Raw genomic sequence first — 20,465 nt, forward strand, 5'->3', positions numbered from 1 at the left:
TAAATACATATTTCCTATAACCAGAAATGCGAAATAGTTGTGTAAAAGTTTTAACGGGTCTGAAGAAAATCCCTATCAAATGTAGACAATCTAGGTTGTAAATATTTCACCCAATATATGGCAAAACGTGTCTCTTTGAAGAGTAGCTTAGGGAGTTCAAGGAGTAGTTTTCAGTGCGAGTGTCTCCCCGTGGACAAAGGTTAGCTGTTTAGCTTGGCTAGCAATCATTACAGTGTATTGTTCTAACAGCCCACTGCGACAAATTCTTCCATTATTTGCCAAATGCACTCTGTCAAATGCCCAAGTGCTCGCTTCAATGAAAATAAATGCCCTGCACTCATGACTATTTACTTTACTGGGATAACATGTAAAATGTTGTGGTATAGTATATACTCTCCTGTATTGCGGGTTAGTTGGTGTTTTTTTCACCCGGATTGCACGGTTGGGTTTGCATAAAAGCAACAAATGGTGCCATAATAGAACCTTCACTCGACATGCCGTCGTGTCATTCCCCTTGTCTGTTAACCGAATCGACTCTGTTGGGCCTTGTCAAGAAAACGGGGTTAAAATGACACTAGGAGCACTTCGGTTAGTCCCTTTGAAAGAAGGGGGTCTTTTTATTCTGTTATAAATGTATTTGAAAAACAATGTCTAGCTGGGCAGGGTCCATGGCTGACTGAGTGACATTGGCAAACCGACAAAGACAGAAAACAAACCGATCCGCTGTGGGGAGTTTGTCTTGAAGATTGGATTGTATGTGCTTACTTGCGGCTGAAATGTGTATATACCCGTCTTTGTTCTCGGGTCGACAACCGCCATCGCACTTTTACGGTATATCATTTCAAAACACTTCAGGGTTCCTGTGAAGTGATTTACTAGCACTGTTAAAACTGGTTTGTTGATTGAAGACAATCATTGAAACTCTGCGTTTCTTACAACACCTCAGTCGAAAGAACGCTGGATTCTTTAGCACGAGTGGTGAGGCACACTTCTTAATTCACCACTTAGAACCATCCCAGTCTCAGGAAATAATAAAAAAAACTTGACCCGACTATTGGATAAACCAAACAACAAACAAACATGTACAATTACTGACGTATATCTTTAATTAATTCCTATCAATAATTACATTAAACAACAACAAAATAATACCAAGAAGAGAAATGTAAAGTTGCAAATAAAGAAGTGTTCTCTCTTTCTTTTTCAAACGACAAAAAATAAGAACAATGTAGTTCATCAACTTCCTTCAAAGTTTGGAGGGAGAGAGAGAGAGAGAGAGAGAGAGAGAGAGAGAGAGAGAGAGAGAGAGAGAGAGAGAGAGAGAGAGAGAGAGAGAGAGAGAGAGAGAGAGAGAGAGAGGGGGGGGGAGGGGGAGAGAGAGAGAGAGAGAGGGGGGGGAGAGGGAGGGAGGGAGAGAGAGAGAGAGAGAGAGGGGGGAGAGGGGGAGGGAGGGAGGAGGGAGGAAGGGGGAGAGAGAGAGAGAGAGAGGGAGAGAGAGAGAGAGAGAGAGAGAGAGAGAGAGAGAGAGAGAGAGAGAGAGAACATAAGAAGAAACATCACATTACACACATTTCCATTGTTATCAACAATTAACCTAGGCTGCACCTTGGAATTAAAATCTTTAAAATTTTGCTTACTCATTTTTCTATAAAACTCTCACAATTCTCAGTTAAAACGAAGGAAGAAACTGGTGTCATCGTACAAGATGTCGAATAAGAAGTCAAAATGAAGCCGTTTTAGAATCCAATATGGACGCCAAATAATTTTTTGTGTTATCGCTATGGGGAAATAACAAATTGTCGAAATCCTTGCAAACCAGACGATGAACCCCCAAATTTCCTTTTTATCATTTCTCAAAAGGAGCGGGAACAAGCTTTCATACGACAACAAAGTTTAGAGAGAATTAAAGTGTTTTGATATTCAGGAAAATTCGTCCCTAGGCGCTTTCTACCTTAACAAAGCATGACAAAAATGCACAATTACTTATCCGTTCAATCCAATTTTCAGTCAGATTCTAAAAGAAACAGTAATTACAAGAAGAAAACAGCACGATAACATATTCACATAATCAAATTATCATCAGTTTGCAAATCTATGTTAATTTGATCATTTCGACCGCGTCAACCCATTATACAAGTATATAATTAATTTATCATTACTTGCTCCGAGCTCTCATCACATTTTGGGAGCCAGCAAGCCGCCTCTATTTATCAACTGATAATGGAATTAAAAATACTGACATATCATTGTAAGTAGTGCCAGATTATATAATTTGCATTTTTTTGTAGATATCGATATTCTTGAATATCACATTGCACGTCAATGTTTTCGCAAACAAACAAGCCTGGGGACCGTTTTTGCTTATTTATTTGCGCTGAGATTTTTAAGAGATCGCAATTTCCAGGGGTGTTAGTTATTGAGAGCGTCAGGCATGGCCGAGAAATTGTGCGCTAATCCGTATAACTGCGCAGACGTGTTTTACATACAACGGTGCTGTTCGCCACAGTCACGCGTGTTCGTCTTTTCATGTATTTTAACAAGCTGTCCTCTCATCACCGATTAAATCAGTTACAATTTACGCCGTGTCGGTAGTATTGCTGTCTTTGTCATCGTTTCTTGTTAATAAACATTGCAACAATATTGTCATAACGCGAACACAAAAGTCTCCTTTTTCCTATGCAGACACGACGCATTATATTACTTTGCAATGGTTTATAATTTTCCAAAGGTAGTATTCACTCCGCCATGTATTGATTTTCTTTCCAGAGACCATACAAATGGCATAGAACACAATATTGCAAATACGCGTGTTGCATATGTAATTTAGTGTTCGTGTACAACTCGGTCGCTGCTTCATGTCTAAGCTTGGGTTAGTACGTGACTTCCTGATTCAGAAAAAAATAAGGGATTACAATTTGTAGTATCGTCAGTTCGGTCTGTCGTCAAATACTACACACATATTAACACACATTACGCATAATACTTTCAAATCTAAAATTTTCAAATCTTCGATTCATAAATGAGGCGCCAAGTCGTAAATTATTTTTTTTTTCTGTTATTGTACTCAAGTGTAGTCTAAAATAAATTTAAGACGTATCAAAAAATTACAGAAAAACAATCATTTGTATCCGAATAATTTTGGCGCGGAAAAATGGGTTGAAAGGTGAACTATGAAAAAACTGATGTGGGCGCCAACACATCTATCAGCGTTCAGCTCTAGACGAGAATGTGCAATGAAAATGACATAGACCCAACTATATAGCCTGATACAACACACGGTCTGTCGTTGAAAAGTTCATCGCAATCTACCATGAAAATGCTAAAAATGTGTCCCTTTTTTGTCTCCCTCTTCCCTAGGCTCTACTCTTTATACGTAATATATGTTTTGTTATCGTCGTTATGTGGATATTTTAGTTTATTTTCAATAAGAAATTATTATATCTCTGGATATTTTGTTTGCCGTATAAATCGTTCACATCAAATCGAAGAAAATCGTCTGCATGAATTACTCGTCAAAAAACGCATGAGCTGTCCTAATTCGGTCGACCCGTCTCATCCTCTTCATGCGTCTCGCCCTAATCAAATTTCTATGGGTTTGCAGACCTTCCATTTGCCATCTGCTTTTAGACTAATTCACACGCATTTATCGTGTCCCTGGATACTGATGTATGCTTTTCTGATGAGACAGTTTATAAGGATATACTACTTCCAGTCATCGCTTACTTTCAAAATTGAATCTGGTGAGTTATTTTGGCTTTGATACAAAACGGTGTTGGTATTAGTATACTCTTCCACTATTGTCTGACCTATAAGCTACTAGTAACGTAATACTAGTATTGTACATAATTATACTTATTGATTTTCTTATGACACCACCAAAGTCACAGAACCTAAAAATTGTATAAAGCATTCTTCCTGATGTCGAAAAATACCATAAACTGATTCTGAATAAGGAGAGCCTTGGAAAGTGAACTAAAGAAATGTGATATATTCTGCCACCACAGCCAGCCTTTGTGTAAGTCTTGAGGTGAGTGTGTGTCTGTTTTTGTTTTGGGCTTGTGCAGACGACAAATTCTGTTGTCTCTGAGAAGAATTTGGCGCCAAAAAAACAATATTTGTGTTACGATATTGATCAATTTAAACTGATCCTAAAACAGACACACAGATTTACGATTTCCCGCTTACACACTATGCTGACGTATTGTCATGCTTGACATAATCGATTTTAGACTTCAAATCACCGTTGTCTACCCTCGCCCATCACGTGGTAAGATTACCATGCAAGACCAACAACGTGTTATAAACTCACCTTGGAAAAATCTCTTGCCTACTTGTAATTCTCTGGCGCAGACGATAATTTCTGTCTAATGGTTGAGTAGAGTTGAAATAGACATACGCACAATTAATGTAAGACGAGGAATTCTGACTGCCACAAGCCTTTCAATGACAATAATTTTCTAAATACCTGACGGATACAATGTCCTATTTCTGTCTGACCGGTGCCCGGAAAGAGGGGGGGGGGGGGGTGACTACTCAATGTATATGAGGTTACGGAACGAGATACGCTGTTTTGGGTGTTGGTTCAAGAAGGGGTGAAGATTTTCGGTGACTAGTTATCTAGCAGGTGCATTGTTCTAAAATGGGACCAGTCTAACTCAGTCTGAAACAGGGATATATTTTTCAAGACCGAATCAGTCTATTAAAAACGGAATCTTGGCTCGATACCAGATTGCACGAACCAGTAAATCCCCCCAGGTTGTGTCAAATAAATTTGGCACATCACAGTTAACAATTTTAAGCCACGACGAGAGATGATACAATTTTATGATTGTAGCATGCGTATGTGATGGTGCACTACAGAATGTTGTTCCCGCGCAAAGTCTGATTTTGTCAAGTAGAACAGCCTGATTATTAACTATACAAATTTTACACTCGATTCAGGCAAGTTTTTTGATAGCCACGGGACTATCATACAAATTTGATGATAATCATTAAGTCAACCTACTGACTGGGGATCGTCAACTTCATCATTACACGTGTCCGTTTACAATTACGTAGTATCAGGGGAGGAACAACAGCAGATACACGATTTTATAGAACTATATAATTAAGGCCTTTTAATATCCCCAAAATACAGCTTAATAGCATCATCATCATCATCATCATCATCATCATCATCATCATCATCATCATCATCATAAAAACAACAACAACAACAACAACAACAAGCACAAAAATACATACGTACACACACACCAATCCATCCATCCATCCATACATACATACATACATACATACATACATACATACATACATACATACATACATACATACACATACATGCATACACACACGCACACGTACGTACGTACGTACATACATACATACATACATACATACATACATACATACATACGTACATACGTACATTCGTACATACGTACGTACATACGTACATACATACGTACATACATACATACATACATACATACATACATACATACATACATACATACATACATACATACATACGTGGGGCCCACAGCATGAAAGTAAAAATATACTGAAATAAGCCCTCCATTTGTAATTTGAAGATTTTGTGTTCGTCTCTTTTCACTAGTTTTGCTGACAATAAGTGGCAAAAAAGTAATTTTGATGTAATCTACATGTCTCAGGTGACGTTGAAGTAAAAGCCCAAGAGTTTTAGACATGAAACAAAACACCACGGTCTTCAGCATAATATAAGGTGCTTTCTGTCCCGTGCCATTTGGAAATTATTCTTAAAAGGAAGCCGAAATTCCAAGTAGTTCTAGATTTAGTTGTCTCGGGTTGCGAGTCGATGGATCTATGCAAGGCTTTCTTCACCGGGGACAAATTCAATTTACGTAGTAGTGAATTCAATTTGCAGTGTGAGTAATTTAGTGTACCCTGCCGAACAAACAGTTATCGCTTTACTGAAGGTTGCATCAGGACGGCAGAAACCCTCGAAGGATCTTTGTGTGACACCTACAGGTATTCTAAAACATCATGTTCCCGTGGGTTCACCGACCTTGTTTGTTAATCCACATGGCAGTGCAGTGTACGTAATTATCTTATCAGTACACTGTTATCATACCTACTTTATGTTTAATTGTGAGGGAGCAATGCACAGAATTAATAAAAACCACTAATGTATTGAAGAAGGCTGGTTATGTTATTATTTTACTTTAATGACGCACGTGGTGATTTGGCAAAAATCCATCGTAATCTGTTGGCGATCTATATGATTGATATATGATTAATAATACACACAATTCTACAGACGCGGTTTCTACCCCTTTTTTCCGGGATTTCCACGCCCTTCAAAATTCACGCTGAACAACACACTACCTTACAAGATGTAAGAATATATATGTCGTAATGATTACTGATAAAGCATAAAACAGTGTACTCCGAGTGCGAATTTTAACCTGTGCCCAGCACTGCACTGCATACTGACTAGGATATTATGTTTATTTTATAAGTAGCGCTTTTTAAAGATTTTTACAGTAGTTTATAATTCCTTTCTACGATTCAAAGTAAACCCTCTAGGGTAGTGGAGCTTAAAGCAACAGAGTTCAAGTAACAGCTAGCTATATGTTCAAAATTTAATTTACCATGTAGCCGTTTTTGCAGTCTTTCATTATTAGCTACAGGCCAACATACTTTCGCTATACATTAATTATATGACAGAAAAACTTCAATTTCACCTGATTTACTTTCAACCATCCAATTAGCATCATATATATATGTGGGGTTGAAAGCATCGATTGGGGGTATTTCAATTGAAACATAATTGCCACGTCTTGTTTGCACCCGTCGGTGCTATAGAATAAGCGATTTCTAACAATTTTGGTGTTGTACAGCAATGTGTTGCCATCGGCATTGTCGTCCCCCCCCCCACCCTCCATCTCTTTCATTCCTTCTCCCTCTCAATATCAACCAATTTGATTGTGAAAGGCGTGTCCGGTGAAATGCTATTCAATTCTCCGACAAGCCTTAAAAAATGCCAAGTAATAACGATCGGTGAAAATGTATCGGAAGCGATCAATATTACCGCCATTTGTTAAAACATCTACAGAAAACACGTTATTGTTGCAATGAACACGTGTAAAGAAGCTGAGTGAGTGACGTAAAAGGGTTGGCTTTGTGATGATTTCATACTTTTAACGTGTTGGGGCCAAATGTATACATCTGATAAAACATAGTGTTTCTGAGCTTGATTATATTAAAATCGAACACAATCATCCAGAAATTAGATTAATAAAAGAAAACTGGGTTAAGTTGAACCACTTTTCTTGATTTAATAGTCGGCGCTGTTATCCGAAATATTTGACCTTGACCGGATCTTTTTCTACCCTTTCGAAGAATACTGCCCAAATGATCAGCTAGCAGGAAAACGAGAGACTACTAAAGGAGAGCGTTTGTAATGGAGGGAGTAGATCGGGAAAGGCATTGCTATAGAGGCTTACTCGGAGACAAAGGAAGGTGTAGAAATAGATGGCGGGCTAGTAAGCAGACAGCCTATTTAGAGAAAGCGTGAAGCATTTTGTGTTTTTGACATCAAAGTTGTATGTTACTACCAAACCTGAGTGACTATAGAGTTTCAATATGACGACACAATATGTTTGTTATGTCTCATTCGACAGTTTTGGTACAAATTGAATAAAACAAATACAAACACTGATAGCGCGCAACTTGAAGCATATGAAATGATACATTTTATCTTACTATGAACACAAATCAACATCACTGTTGGCGGAAACAGGGTTCAAACTCAGAACTGTTCATATATTAGTGCTCTCAATAGGATAAAATGTAACATATCATGTAGGCTCGCACTACTAGTACCTGTATTTTGTTCGTGTAATTCATAGCAATACACCGATGTATAAAACATGGAAACTATAGACTTTCTGGTTTTGGTAGTATCAAAAATGTATTGAAGTCGTGCACAAGACTTTTTTTTGGACTGTTAAATGGAAGAAAATCAGTCATTCTCACAAAAGTTCACGAAAAAATTGAGTGCATTCTCAGTAACATTAATGTTTTCACGATGTACACAAACAAACAAACAAACAAACAAACAAACAAACAAACAAACAAACAAACAAAAATATGAAAGTATGATAGAAAATGATATGAGGCGTTTACCAATGCAATCAATAGTTGCATCGTCAGGTTGTCAAATACATAAGATTCAATAACGTTAACATTCCCATCAATATCAGTTGTCATTTTGGGGGTGCATATGCGCTTTATTTTTGTCTGAAAATTGTAAATCAAAAGTGTAAAAACATTATTATTTTAAATATAAATTTCAACACTTTTCAAATCACACCGTCATCAACAGCACTCTAAAATACCACACATAGCTTGAGAAAAAACCCACAAAGTCATGTCCGTCAACAGTCTTCCTTCTCAGAGAACTTCAGCCCTCCCTTTATACATTTTTTTTTTGGGGGGGGGTAAAATCTTCAATTTTAATTTTGAAAAGGTAAAATACGCATCAACGTAGAATTCGCCATCAGAAATGTGCTCTAATCGTTATGATGAACTGAAACCTCTCAGCATGGACTGTACTGCGTATTAATGTGCTACAGGCATATATGTACATGTAAAACATGGATTTGTATGCAAGTGTTCAATGTTCAAATAAAGATCGATGTCAGGTGAAAAGTAGTTACAATATTTCATGTAATGCTTCATACACAACACTCTGTGCCACTTGACAGCTGAAAAGAAAATGGAAAAAAAAGTACAGTAAACGTGTTGATCAGAGGGTCTGGTATATTGAAGTGACTTTCGCATGAATGTGTTTCCCTCGCATAAAAATCTAATTATGCAGAGTGTAATATTGAAATGAGACCTGTCATAGTTTGACACGTTTAAAATTGTTTTCATGTGCCGTGTGACAACATGCTATTGTTGCACGTGGCATTAATTCCTCAATAAGTTTTTTTTTTTCATTTCTAAAAAGTGTAGGTGTTTCCCCTTCATCTAGTACAGTGAGAGGATGTGACAATATTTGCTTCAAATTGTATGCAATTCCCACCCACCCACGCGCCTGGCTAACTCTGTCTGTTCATCCATCCATCCTTCCATCCATCCATCCATCCATCCATCCATCCATCCATCCTTCCATCCATCGATCCACCCGTTCATCTATCTGTGCATCCACATTCATCCAACTACCAACCTACTTGCCTGCCAGTCTGCCTGCCTGTCTGTCTGTCTGTCTGTCTGTCTGTCTGTCTGTCTGTCTGTCTGTCTGTCTGTCTGTATCTATAAATGCTTTATACAGTGTAGTGTTATGTACATTGTATCCGTATATTCAAGACGTAACAGTGTAATATTTTCTTCCCACTGACTATTAATTTATTCACCCATTTTTTTATCCGTCCATTCTCAGGATGATTTATCACAAATGTAGGAAAATGGTTCATTCAATCATTCGTCCGTTTAGTCATTAAATTTATCCGTTTAATCATTCGATAATAGATAACAATGTAAATGAATAAGTGTGGCACTTAATACGTGTAGTGTTTTGAGGTGATATATATAATTGAGCGTTATATATTATTGAGAGTTTTATATACATGTATTGTGTTTGTGTTTGTGTTTGTGTTTGTGTTTGTGTTTGTGTTTGTGTTTGTGTTTGTGTTTGTTTGTGTGTGTGTGTGTGTTTGTGTTTGTGTTCGTTTGGTTGTTTGTGTGTGTGTGTGTGTGTGTGCATGCACAGGGGAGAGGGTGCTCGCAAATGACGTCCTTTTGAGAGCAAGAGGAGGGTCACGTCAGTCATATCCATAATGGTACCCGCATATAAAGAGATTCTCTGTTCATCAAAGCGTTACCATAGCGACAATTTAAAATTTTTTTTACCAACAACATTCTAATTTGAATGGTCAATAAAGTAATTATATCTGGTAACTAAAAGATGTTGGCAAATATTAACCCAACGACTTAGAGCAGGCCTCCTATCGACACGTTTCAGCACCGCAAACACAATGCCAAACCAACATATAAATACGGCGGATAGTTGGGGTGCGTGCTGCTTCATGCTTATTAAGCAGGCCTCAAGGAGAAACACTTCTGGAGACAGTTTGATTTGGATGTTTGAAAACCTCTGTGTTTGCACAATGCTACGGATGTTGGTTCGCGGATGTTGGTGTGCCGGAGTGTGGCATGAAGAATTATCACAGTGTAAGAGTGTCATTTTTTTTTACACTACACAAAATGAAATATGTTTGGCACTGACTCAAGGTCAACGAACTTTACACCTTTTTTTTTTGGCGCAGTAATGTGAAGTGGGACACATTTTCAACTGGTAACAACTGGTAACTTATAGCCGACACTTCAATCAAAACTTTAAGAACGAACGACCATAATACACAATTGCGTGCTAGATTTAAAAAAAGGAAAAAAAAGCCAGAGCGAACAAAAAGGATTGGCAACACGTACAAATTGGAAGTTGTGTGACTTTTTGTCAAGTGGAGAGAATAACTTGTGGTACACCACATTGAATTGTTTCTTTTTCAGTCCTGATTCCGTAATATTTATTTCTCCCCTACTCTGGTGCTTAGCAATGGTATGTGATGAATATCGGCATTGTTTAACAATTCAGCCGAGTAAACACACCTGTCAAGTACCAAGATAATACACAGCGACCTTTAAAGGACGCCACCATACAACGTCTTTGAGAATAACTTTATACCGCTAGATGGCGCTACAACCGTGGCGAGTACTAGTACATGCAAAGGTGTTTACTATATATGTTGTCGAAGAAAATCAGTGTGTGTAATATCCTCGTCAACTAATTGGGATCTTCTATACGGACACATGTTTGTGTATGAGAATTTATATTCCTAAAATAAAGTTATAAAACAACCTGCTAATGTCCCTAAGAAGAGGCCTGTTTTTCACGAGAGGGAGGCATTATGGGAAGTGAACATCTATAGGAGCTTCACACCTCTTGAACGATTTCCTCAGCATTTTTGGGGTAAAGGGTTAAAGAGAGTTTGAAGCTCCTGGTTTTGTTTAACGCCGCACGATGCTTCTACCAAATGTACAGCAGGTATGCGCTAACCCAGATTTGCTAGCTATTTTCCATAGATCTATCTCAGCGAGGAGCCATATGCGGCGATGCAGGAATTGTAGAGACGTTTGTGTGATTTATTAAAATACAGCTTAAATGGATGACAACAGCTTCATCTGTGTTCCCCTATGACTCGGTTAACTCGCCAAGATTACAGAACATTTAGTTGAGACAGGCGATATGCCAATATTAGAAGCAATGGCCAGCTTTGTGTCAATATATATATGTTGTTGTGATGAAACCAGGCAGTCAAACACGCGTATAGTATATTCTATTAGGGTCTGAGATAGGGTATGATACAAACAAGGAAAAAGCTAGAGGTTAAAGTTCAGCTGTAAATATTGGAAGCCATCTACGTCATACAGAGGAGACCCATCATGAACAGCGACCACGGATACCAACCACCATTCAATTTACGGACACAATATTTCTCTAGTTTCGGAAAGAGATATTAACGCTGAATAACTAGAACCATAACGTACTATCAAGGTCCGTAGTAGACAGATCGAAACGTGTAGCATTCGTTTCCAAATTTATCATTCCAAAGTAACTATATTTTACACTGTCCTTCGATTTTTTTCACTTTTCCTTTGAAATATTTAGGGCTATCATCTAAAGCCGAAATTGCTCGGAATGAGTTAATTTCAGGTCAAGGTTTGTTTGTCCGATGATCTCATTTTTAAAATACTTACAAAATGCATTACCCGGACTATGTCTGCTAAATTTATACACTTACTTGTTAAAGATATACTACAAACACTACGGTTTATCCGGGTCAAGTTTCAGATATAGAAGTAAGAAAGACGTGACGGGAGGACAGCGAGAGGGGAAGACAAATAAGAAAGAGGGACACACACACACATACACACACACACACACACACACACACACACATATATATATATATATATATATATATATATACATACATACATACATACATACATACATACATACATACATACATACATACGCACGCACACACACACACACCACCAAGCAAACAAACAAACAAACAAACAAACAAACATACATACATACATGCATACATACATACATACATACATACATACATACATACACGCACACACACACACATACATACATACATACATACATACATACATACATACATACATACATACATACATACATACATACATACATACATACATACATACATACATACATACACAGAAAAAAAGGAACAAAAGCAGCCTAGAGAGGGGAGGATGAGAGAGTGGTTAAGACAGAAAATGGAAAAGTATATAAGAGAAAGGGAAGATAAGTAACGAAGTACCTCTGTTCTCGCGGCTAAGCCGCTTGGCATACATACAAAGTCATGCAGCGAGACTAGATGGCTACCATGTACGTCCATTCATCAGCACATCTACAAATAGTCTCGCCGCCAGACTCGTGACTATCGTCCCTTAGGCGCACGAAGTGCGCCCTGAGCGGCGAAGCCGCGAGAAGTGATGAGGGACTTCTCTTAATCGCGACAAAGCAGCTTGGCATACATACAAAGATTAGGGACGATAGTCACGAGTCTGGCAGCGAGACGAATCTACAAAGATCTTTTGATCAAATAAATTTTGGAACAGTTTACGAATTGTTTTCATGTAACTTTTTAGCGAATCCTGCACACGCATTGCAGGAAGGAATGATAAATATTGATTTTAATATTTTCTTCCAAACTTTTGATTTAGAAATACGCGCCTTTTGTGAGAAATAAATCATACAAAGACGAATAAAATTAAATAGTTTATTGTTTCTCTGTCCCTATATATTAAAGATAAACGTGATGGTATTGATCGACAAGGAACAAAGGTCTTGTTGCTTAATTTAGTCCTACCAAGGCGAGAGTAATGACAACACAAAGAAATGTTCCCTTTTATCCACTTTATTCTTGCCAAGTCCAACCCTATTCAAGAGATTACAATTCTGAGATTGATATAGATGTATATATAATTATGTATCCAAGAAAACCCAAACACTGGATTACCCTTCCCATTGTAGACCCAAATTCGGGTCTCCAGTTTATATCATCCCATGAATAGCCGACATTCACTACAAAACATTATTTATAACTATTCAAATTGTAAACATCATATTGGCATGCATCTCACAAAGTTTAAATTCTGTCAACCTTTCTGTAACACATTCTGTTCAAATCAAGTTTCTTGTCTTGCAAATACCCATAGTTGTTGATTTCAGCTGTTAGCTTCAACTTCAGCTTTATTCTAGGTGAGAGTTGTTGAGTAATAGCCCAAATCAAATGTAAGCATATAATCTAGGCTATTATACCATGCAGAAGCCAAGTTGAACAAAAAAATATGGAATCTATACTCTGGTCGTTCTACGTCACAAAAATATCATTAAAACACCCCAGGATTCTTGCAAAATCACAATATACGAAAATTAATGCTGTACTAACTATAACTGGAACATTTTTTTTAAACGCTGTGTGAAGTACAATAACTTTCTCGTAATATTATAAGCTATCAACAGTATTGAATAACACGTGGGTAAACGTATTTTTGTAGTTGCATTCACGGCAAATAAAATTGATTTGTGAGTCCGTACCCACAAATCAGCGCCCTCAACCGTGATCTAAATTTCAACCTGTTTTTGTACTACTTACGGATAATACTGATTATAATGGACAATGTCTAATTATTGGCATTTTAACAATGTTCACTTCATACTAATATAGTATTGTGGTTGTCTGATTGCAAAATGATACTCCAGTTACAACCAGTACAGACTTAATGGCGACCGATTCACAACAAAGCTTTTGCTCAAGATTCAATCATATATCACTACACCACCTGCGGATAATATTGACTACTCATTAACAGATACAGTGTCTTTTCATGAGTAAATGACTAATTCTGAGTGAATACATGTTTGATTACTTGATGAAAAAATGTCCCAGTTGCAGCTACCACAGGTTTAAGAGAAAGTGTAAAAGGGATAATGAGATGAACTATAACATCAGATATGCTATTGACCTGAATTTTGCCGAGGTTTTTGTAAATTTTACAAATGTAAATGACTATAGTATATACTGATTCGGTGAGAAAATAAATCTACCTGAGATTCGGAAATACCTCATCTTCAAGAGAAATTTATCATAGAATTCTCAGGTATCTGATAATGTACCACTCAATCTACCATTTTAAATATTCACTATTGAATTGAGCATACCTACTACAGTAAGAATAGTACAGCTTAATACATTGTGGTTGACAAACAAGAGGTATATTTTACCTTACTCCATCCCACCCAACCCCTAACAGGACAGAGTGGCGTGGTATGATGGTGTTTGCCGAATATATAACCCTCGTGTGTTCAAACTTGTGAATTGAACCAAAGAGGGCGCACTTTCGAAAGTTTGTGCAACGGCAAGAATGCTATACATCTATAGGATATAAACGCCACAGCACTTTTAAAGGTCAATTATTTACCCTTGTTTCACCTCACACAACTGTTCTGGTAGAACCGGGTGAGATTTTACTAACAGGACAAAATAGCTATTTCGATATTATCAAACATGCTCTCCGTACGTGGCCCAACAAATACGAAACTACAAAATCCAACTTGGAATCACCATCTTACTTAGAATAGAGTTAACATTCTCCCCAAAAATATTGTTTTCGTCTGACGTTGACCATCTTTTGTTAGCTTTCGATACATTTTTAGATTTTACTTTGATTAGGGGAAGTGGAGGTTTGATATTCCGCAACATAAACCTTACTAACAGCTACACTGTCTTTGCACCAGCTACTTTTAGGTGATCAAAACCATTACAATTTACACTTAGGAATTGTACTTCAACGTTTGTCTTCTAGTACACTAAAATGTTACAATAATAGTAAGATTTTTGTCGAGCCATAAGCTGTACCAAGTCAGACCATTTTGTGCTTTAGGTTCACTGGTTTCTGTTGTGTATATAATGGCTTGGTTATGACGTATAATGAACGATAGATAAGAAGAGTGACGTATAATGAACGATAGATAAGAAGAGAGAAAAGTGCCAAAGTCGTTAGCAAAGTACATTTAGCCAGTACTATCGAAGTTCAAGCCATCAAAGTAAACGTGATGAACATGTACATGCAAATGATGCAAATACATGCTGCAATCATCTCATGCTATATCTAGGAACGAAACTCATGTACAGTGTCTGTACGGTTTGGATATACAATGCCACTTACTTCAGGCACTGCCTATACACACCTACATATCAATAATGCTTAAAGTAATGCTTAGAATGTTCAAACTCTAGATACCCTACTATGCCTGGCTATGAGAAAACTAGTAGACATCTATTACCCCAAGGCTGCTATGTAACAACTATTTCTCAAGGTTGAAAGTCAAGTGAAATACTTGTCACATAACGACAGGGTTTATTAGGACGTCTACTAGTGTCCTACTGAATGAGAGACAATACGTGTCTTATAACACATCGCATTCTCAGGCACATATTCTTTCCATAGGCAAAGCAAATCCAAGTTAAGACTTCAATGCTACATGAATATTATCCCAAGGAAAATAGAATGCGACTAGCCCCCTTATATGCAAATGGGGTCACTATGAGTCAATGCTTCATACCATGTGATACGACCTAAGCCAATTATTGAAGGCCATAAGAAAACGATATGTTTGATATTATATTAAGAACAAAGTTCCTAGGAAAAGCAGGTAGGACAGATGGTTTTCCATCTAATGAGAAAATATACCATAGCGTGGGATTCGATCTACTCAGGCAGTGCGTTCGACATGATATAGTGTATTATTAAGTTCCAAAAATAGCATAACCGAGAAGATGGTATTGTATCCGTTATTAGTGTCAACATTTCGAAATCCTCAGCAATCCTGACATGCTTGGTATGTGTCTGGAGGAATGGAATCATATTGATCACAACATGTGGGGGCGATGTCAATTCCATGTACGTCGCAGTATTTACAGAAGCTTTTACAGTCATTGTCACTCAGTCCTGCAACCGTGCTTATCACAGCCAACAAAGTTATGATTAGGATGAGCTTGGTGTTCATCTGAGAAATTGAAAAAATAGACGTATTGGTGATTATATCTTTTATGGCTAAAACACATACATAACAAACCAGATGTAAACTAAATGCCTTCCGCAAGGATTATAGTTCCTACTTCGGTATCATCAACGTATATATGCCAAATTATATCAAATTTGAAGCATGGAATCATGTTAAGATATTGTAAATAAATACATACATACATACATACATACATACATACATACATACATACATACATACATCAGGCCATGTGCCCAAAAACATAAAGTGTGACATATTTCTGTCGTACAGATATCAGAAGAAAACCAATTACATTGTTTTGATTTTAGATGCTCTCAGCTCAATAGCTTCATATATACATGTTTATGTAATTTAAAAGAAAGTTGTACTCATCTGCAACATCTCCTAATTTACATATTTTACACAATTTCATTTATTTATTTATTTATCTGTCTATTTATTTATTTATTTATTTATTTATCTATTTATTAGCGACATGAACACATGGTATTTCGTGCAAATGCGATAAAGTATAAAAAGAACATTACATGTGTACGAAATCTGATAATAAAGTACAAGAATGCCAAAAAACCAGAATGCCAAGGAACACCAAGACGATTGAGAGATTGCAGTAAGTCATTAGATTGATGGAATCTTTGAAACGGTGGATGCTCTGTATCTGAAGGCTTGGGAGTGGGCTTCCTGAATGTGGAATTTGGTCCTTGTGCTGTGTTTGTGAACGGTATCATTGGGAACACGTGCGCTTTGCTGTTATCGATACATGTCCCAAAATTACATGGAATGTGCAGCTGGTATTCTAAAGATACGGTCTTTTAGGGAAAATGATTGATTATGCAAATTGTTCATTTAATATTCACATTCGTTTACCGTACCCTAATCAGCTTTTGTCATCAGCAAACAGAAGATGTGTAGCATGTTTCATTAGAAATGGTGCATTAATTCTTCAGAAGGATGGCAGACAGACAGACAGACAGACAGACAGACAGACAGACAGACAGACAGACAGACAGACAGACAGACAGACAAAAGAATATCAGAGAGATTATACAGAGAGAGGGGGAAGGGGCAGACATTCAGGCAGTTAGACCGATTGACAGACAGGAATATACAATATAATTGAGAGTCGCAGCTAGATATGTCAGTGAAATATAACAAAGCAGACAGACAGACAGACAGACAGACAGACAGACAGACAGACAGTCAGTCAGACAGACACATAGTAACTGATCGTGATAGACATACAACTAGATGTACACAAACTTACATATGTTACATTGAAACCTTGAGGAGAAATAGGGGAGCGCATACTGTGTTACTAGTATGTAAATTGAAGGGGGTTGACTTAGGATCGGGGAAAACAACTAAAACGGAGAATATGTCTTATCTGCGCGCAAAGAAGTTTGTAAAAACTTTCTGGTGAAATTATAAGCATAACTTTACTTGTGATCTGTTATTTCGGTCTAAGCGATTTTATACGGTCACGGTTGCGATGTTCATAACTCAATGCATATTTCATAACGGGCAACCGCTTTAAGGTAAAAGTAAGCAGTCTTGTTTAGGGCGCCGTTTATTTAGAATATCTTTGCATGTGCTAGCTACCGACGGTACATCCATTCATCAGCACATATACAAAGATCAAATAAATATTAGAACAGTTTACTAATAGTTTAACTGTATTTTTTTCAGCGAATACTAAACATACGTTTCAGGAAGAAATGTTATACATTTTTTGTAAGTTTTCTTCGAAAATTTGATTTTTGTTTCTCTGTCCCTTTATATGAAAGTGACCAAATGATTGAGGATTGGGAGTTGATTTTTGATGTTTGATAAAAAACTGTTATCATTGCTTTCTAGTTGAAAAATCAATGTGCAACAATATTGACTAAGTCCGTGTTTGTGACTCAATACATCGTAAAAAGCTATAAACAATGTACAAAACCCTTGTTATTGTACGTACAATAACAAATAATTGACACATTTATTAATCTTTTGCTATTTGCTGAGTTATAAAGGAGTTGTAAATTGCAAAAGAATAATAAATGTGTACTATGTTTGTTATTGTACGTACAATAACAAACTTTTTACACATCTGTGCATGGCTTTTTGCAATGTATTAAATTACAAACACACAGACTTAGTCAATGTTGTTTCACTTTGATTTTTCAAGTAGGAAGCAATTATGAAAAAAAATGGTCTATAAATTAAGAATCTAAAATAAATACCCAATCCTCTCCTCCTCCAAATGGCCATTTCAAAGATGTGGGGGCATTGAACGACAAGGATCAAAGATCGTATTACTCAATGTAGGCCTACCATGACCAGAATAATGAGAAGAGACATCAAAACAAAAGAAACTGTTCCCTTTGACCAATTTTATTCATGCCAAGTCCAACCCTATTCAAGAGATTACAATTCTGAGATTGATATAGATGTATATATAATGATGTATCCAAAAAACCCAAAACTGGATTACCCTTCCCATTGTAGACCCAAATTCGGGTCTCCAGTTTAAAACATCCCATAAATAGCCGACACTCAAAACGTTGTTTATAATTCTTCAAATTGTAAACATGATATTGGCATGCATCTCACAAAGTTTAAATTCAACCAACCTTTATTTAACCCTCGTGTGTTCATACTTGTGAATTGAACCTAAAAGGGCGAACTTTCACACTCTAGATACCCTATTATGCCTGGCTATGAGAACACTAGTAGACATCTATTACCCCAAGGCTGTTATGTAACAACTATTTCTCAAGGTTGAAAGTCGAGTGAAATACTTGCCACATAACGACAGGGTTTATTAGGACGTCTACTAGTGTCCTACTGAATGAGAGACAATACGTGTCTTACAAGACATCGCAATCTCAGGCAAATATTCTTTCCATAGGCAAAGCAAATCCCACAAAAATACTTCAGTGCTACATGACTATGGAAAATAGAAAGCGACTAGTGCCCAGCTATGCAAATTTTGGACACTATGGGTCAATGGTGCATCCACCTTAATTATTAAAGCCAATTACTTAAGGCTACATGAAAATGATATATCATAATATTAACTACAAAGTTCCCAGGACAAGCAGGTTGAACAATTGGCTTTCCAGTCCATCTAATTAGAAAATACAACAGTGTAGGATCTACAATGACATTGCTCTCTACAAGATATAGTCTATTGAGTTCCACACACAGCATGGCCGAGAAGCTGGTATTGTTTCCGTTATCCGTGCCAAAAGTTCAAAATCTTCATCAATCATTAATGCATTCGCCACACCTTCCGTATTGTCCACTCTGTGTTGGAAACTTATTCCATGCCAAACACTTGTTCCTACACATTTCTGCGTTGATATCATTGTTGTATGTACTCTGACAGTGATTAATGAAATTGCGACAGTCATTGACACTCAGGCTGGCAACCGTGCTTATCACAGCAAACAAAGTTATGATTAGGATGAGTTTCGTGAGAAAATGAAAAAAAAATCACACGTGTTGGTGATTATATATCACGTGGCTAAACACATACATAATATCCCAGATATAAACTGAATGCCTTCTGTGAAGATTATTGTTCCTATATACGTTATCGTCATTAATGTATATGCCAAATTATAGGAGCATGCAGCACGTTTTGCAAGATGCACTAAGACACAAGAAATATAAAGCACGCTTTTACGCCTAATTACCAAAATATAATTAATTATGCAAACAACGCAATGAAATTTAAAAAAATACACCAATAAGCAATGTCAGATATGTCCAAGTTGTTATCATGACTACGAGAGCACTATATAGATGTGTATTACCCCAAGGCTGTTATGTAACAACTATTTCTCAAGGCTGATGACAACACGGGGGGGGGGGGGGTAATATGACGTCTACTAGTACCCGAATAAGGCCAGGCAATAAGTGTTTTATAACACATCACATTCGGAGGGACACATTCTTTCCATAGCCAAAGCAAAGCCCCGATAAGACTTAAGTGCTATATGAATATTGCCCTAGGGAAAATAGAATGCGACTACAGTTCTTATATGCAAATCGAGATAACTAGGGGCCAATGGTCTATACAACCTAAGCAAATTACAGAAGGCGACATGAAAACGATACACATGATTAAGTACAACGCTCCGAGGTAGGACAAATAGTTTCAAGTCCATCTGATGAGAAAATACACCACAGTGTGGGATCCGATCTACTCAGGTAGTCGACATGGGTGTATTATCAAAGTTCCAAGTCATTAAGTGTATTTGCGCCAACATCTACGACATTTTTTAGTTAT

The sequence above is a fragment of the Glandiceps talaboti genome, chromosome 3 (genome assembly GCF_964340395.1).
Source record: "Glandiceps talaboti chromosome 3, keGlaTala1.1, whole genome shotgun sequence".
Taxonomy (NCBI): Eukaryota; Metazoa; Hemichordata; class Enteropneusta; family Spengelidae; genus Glandiceps; species Glandiceps talaboti.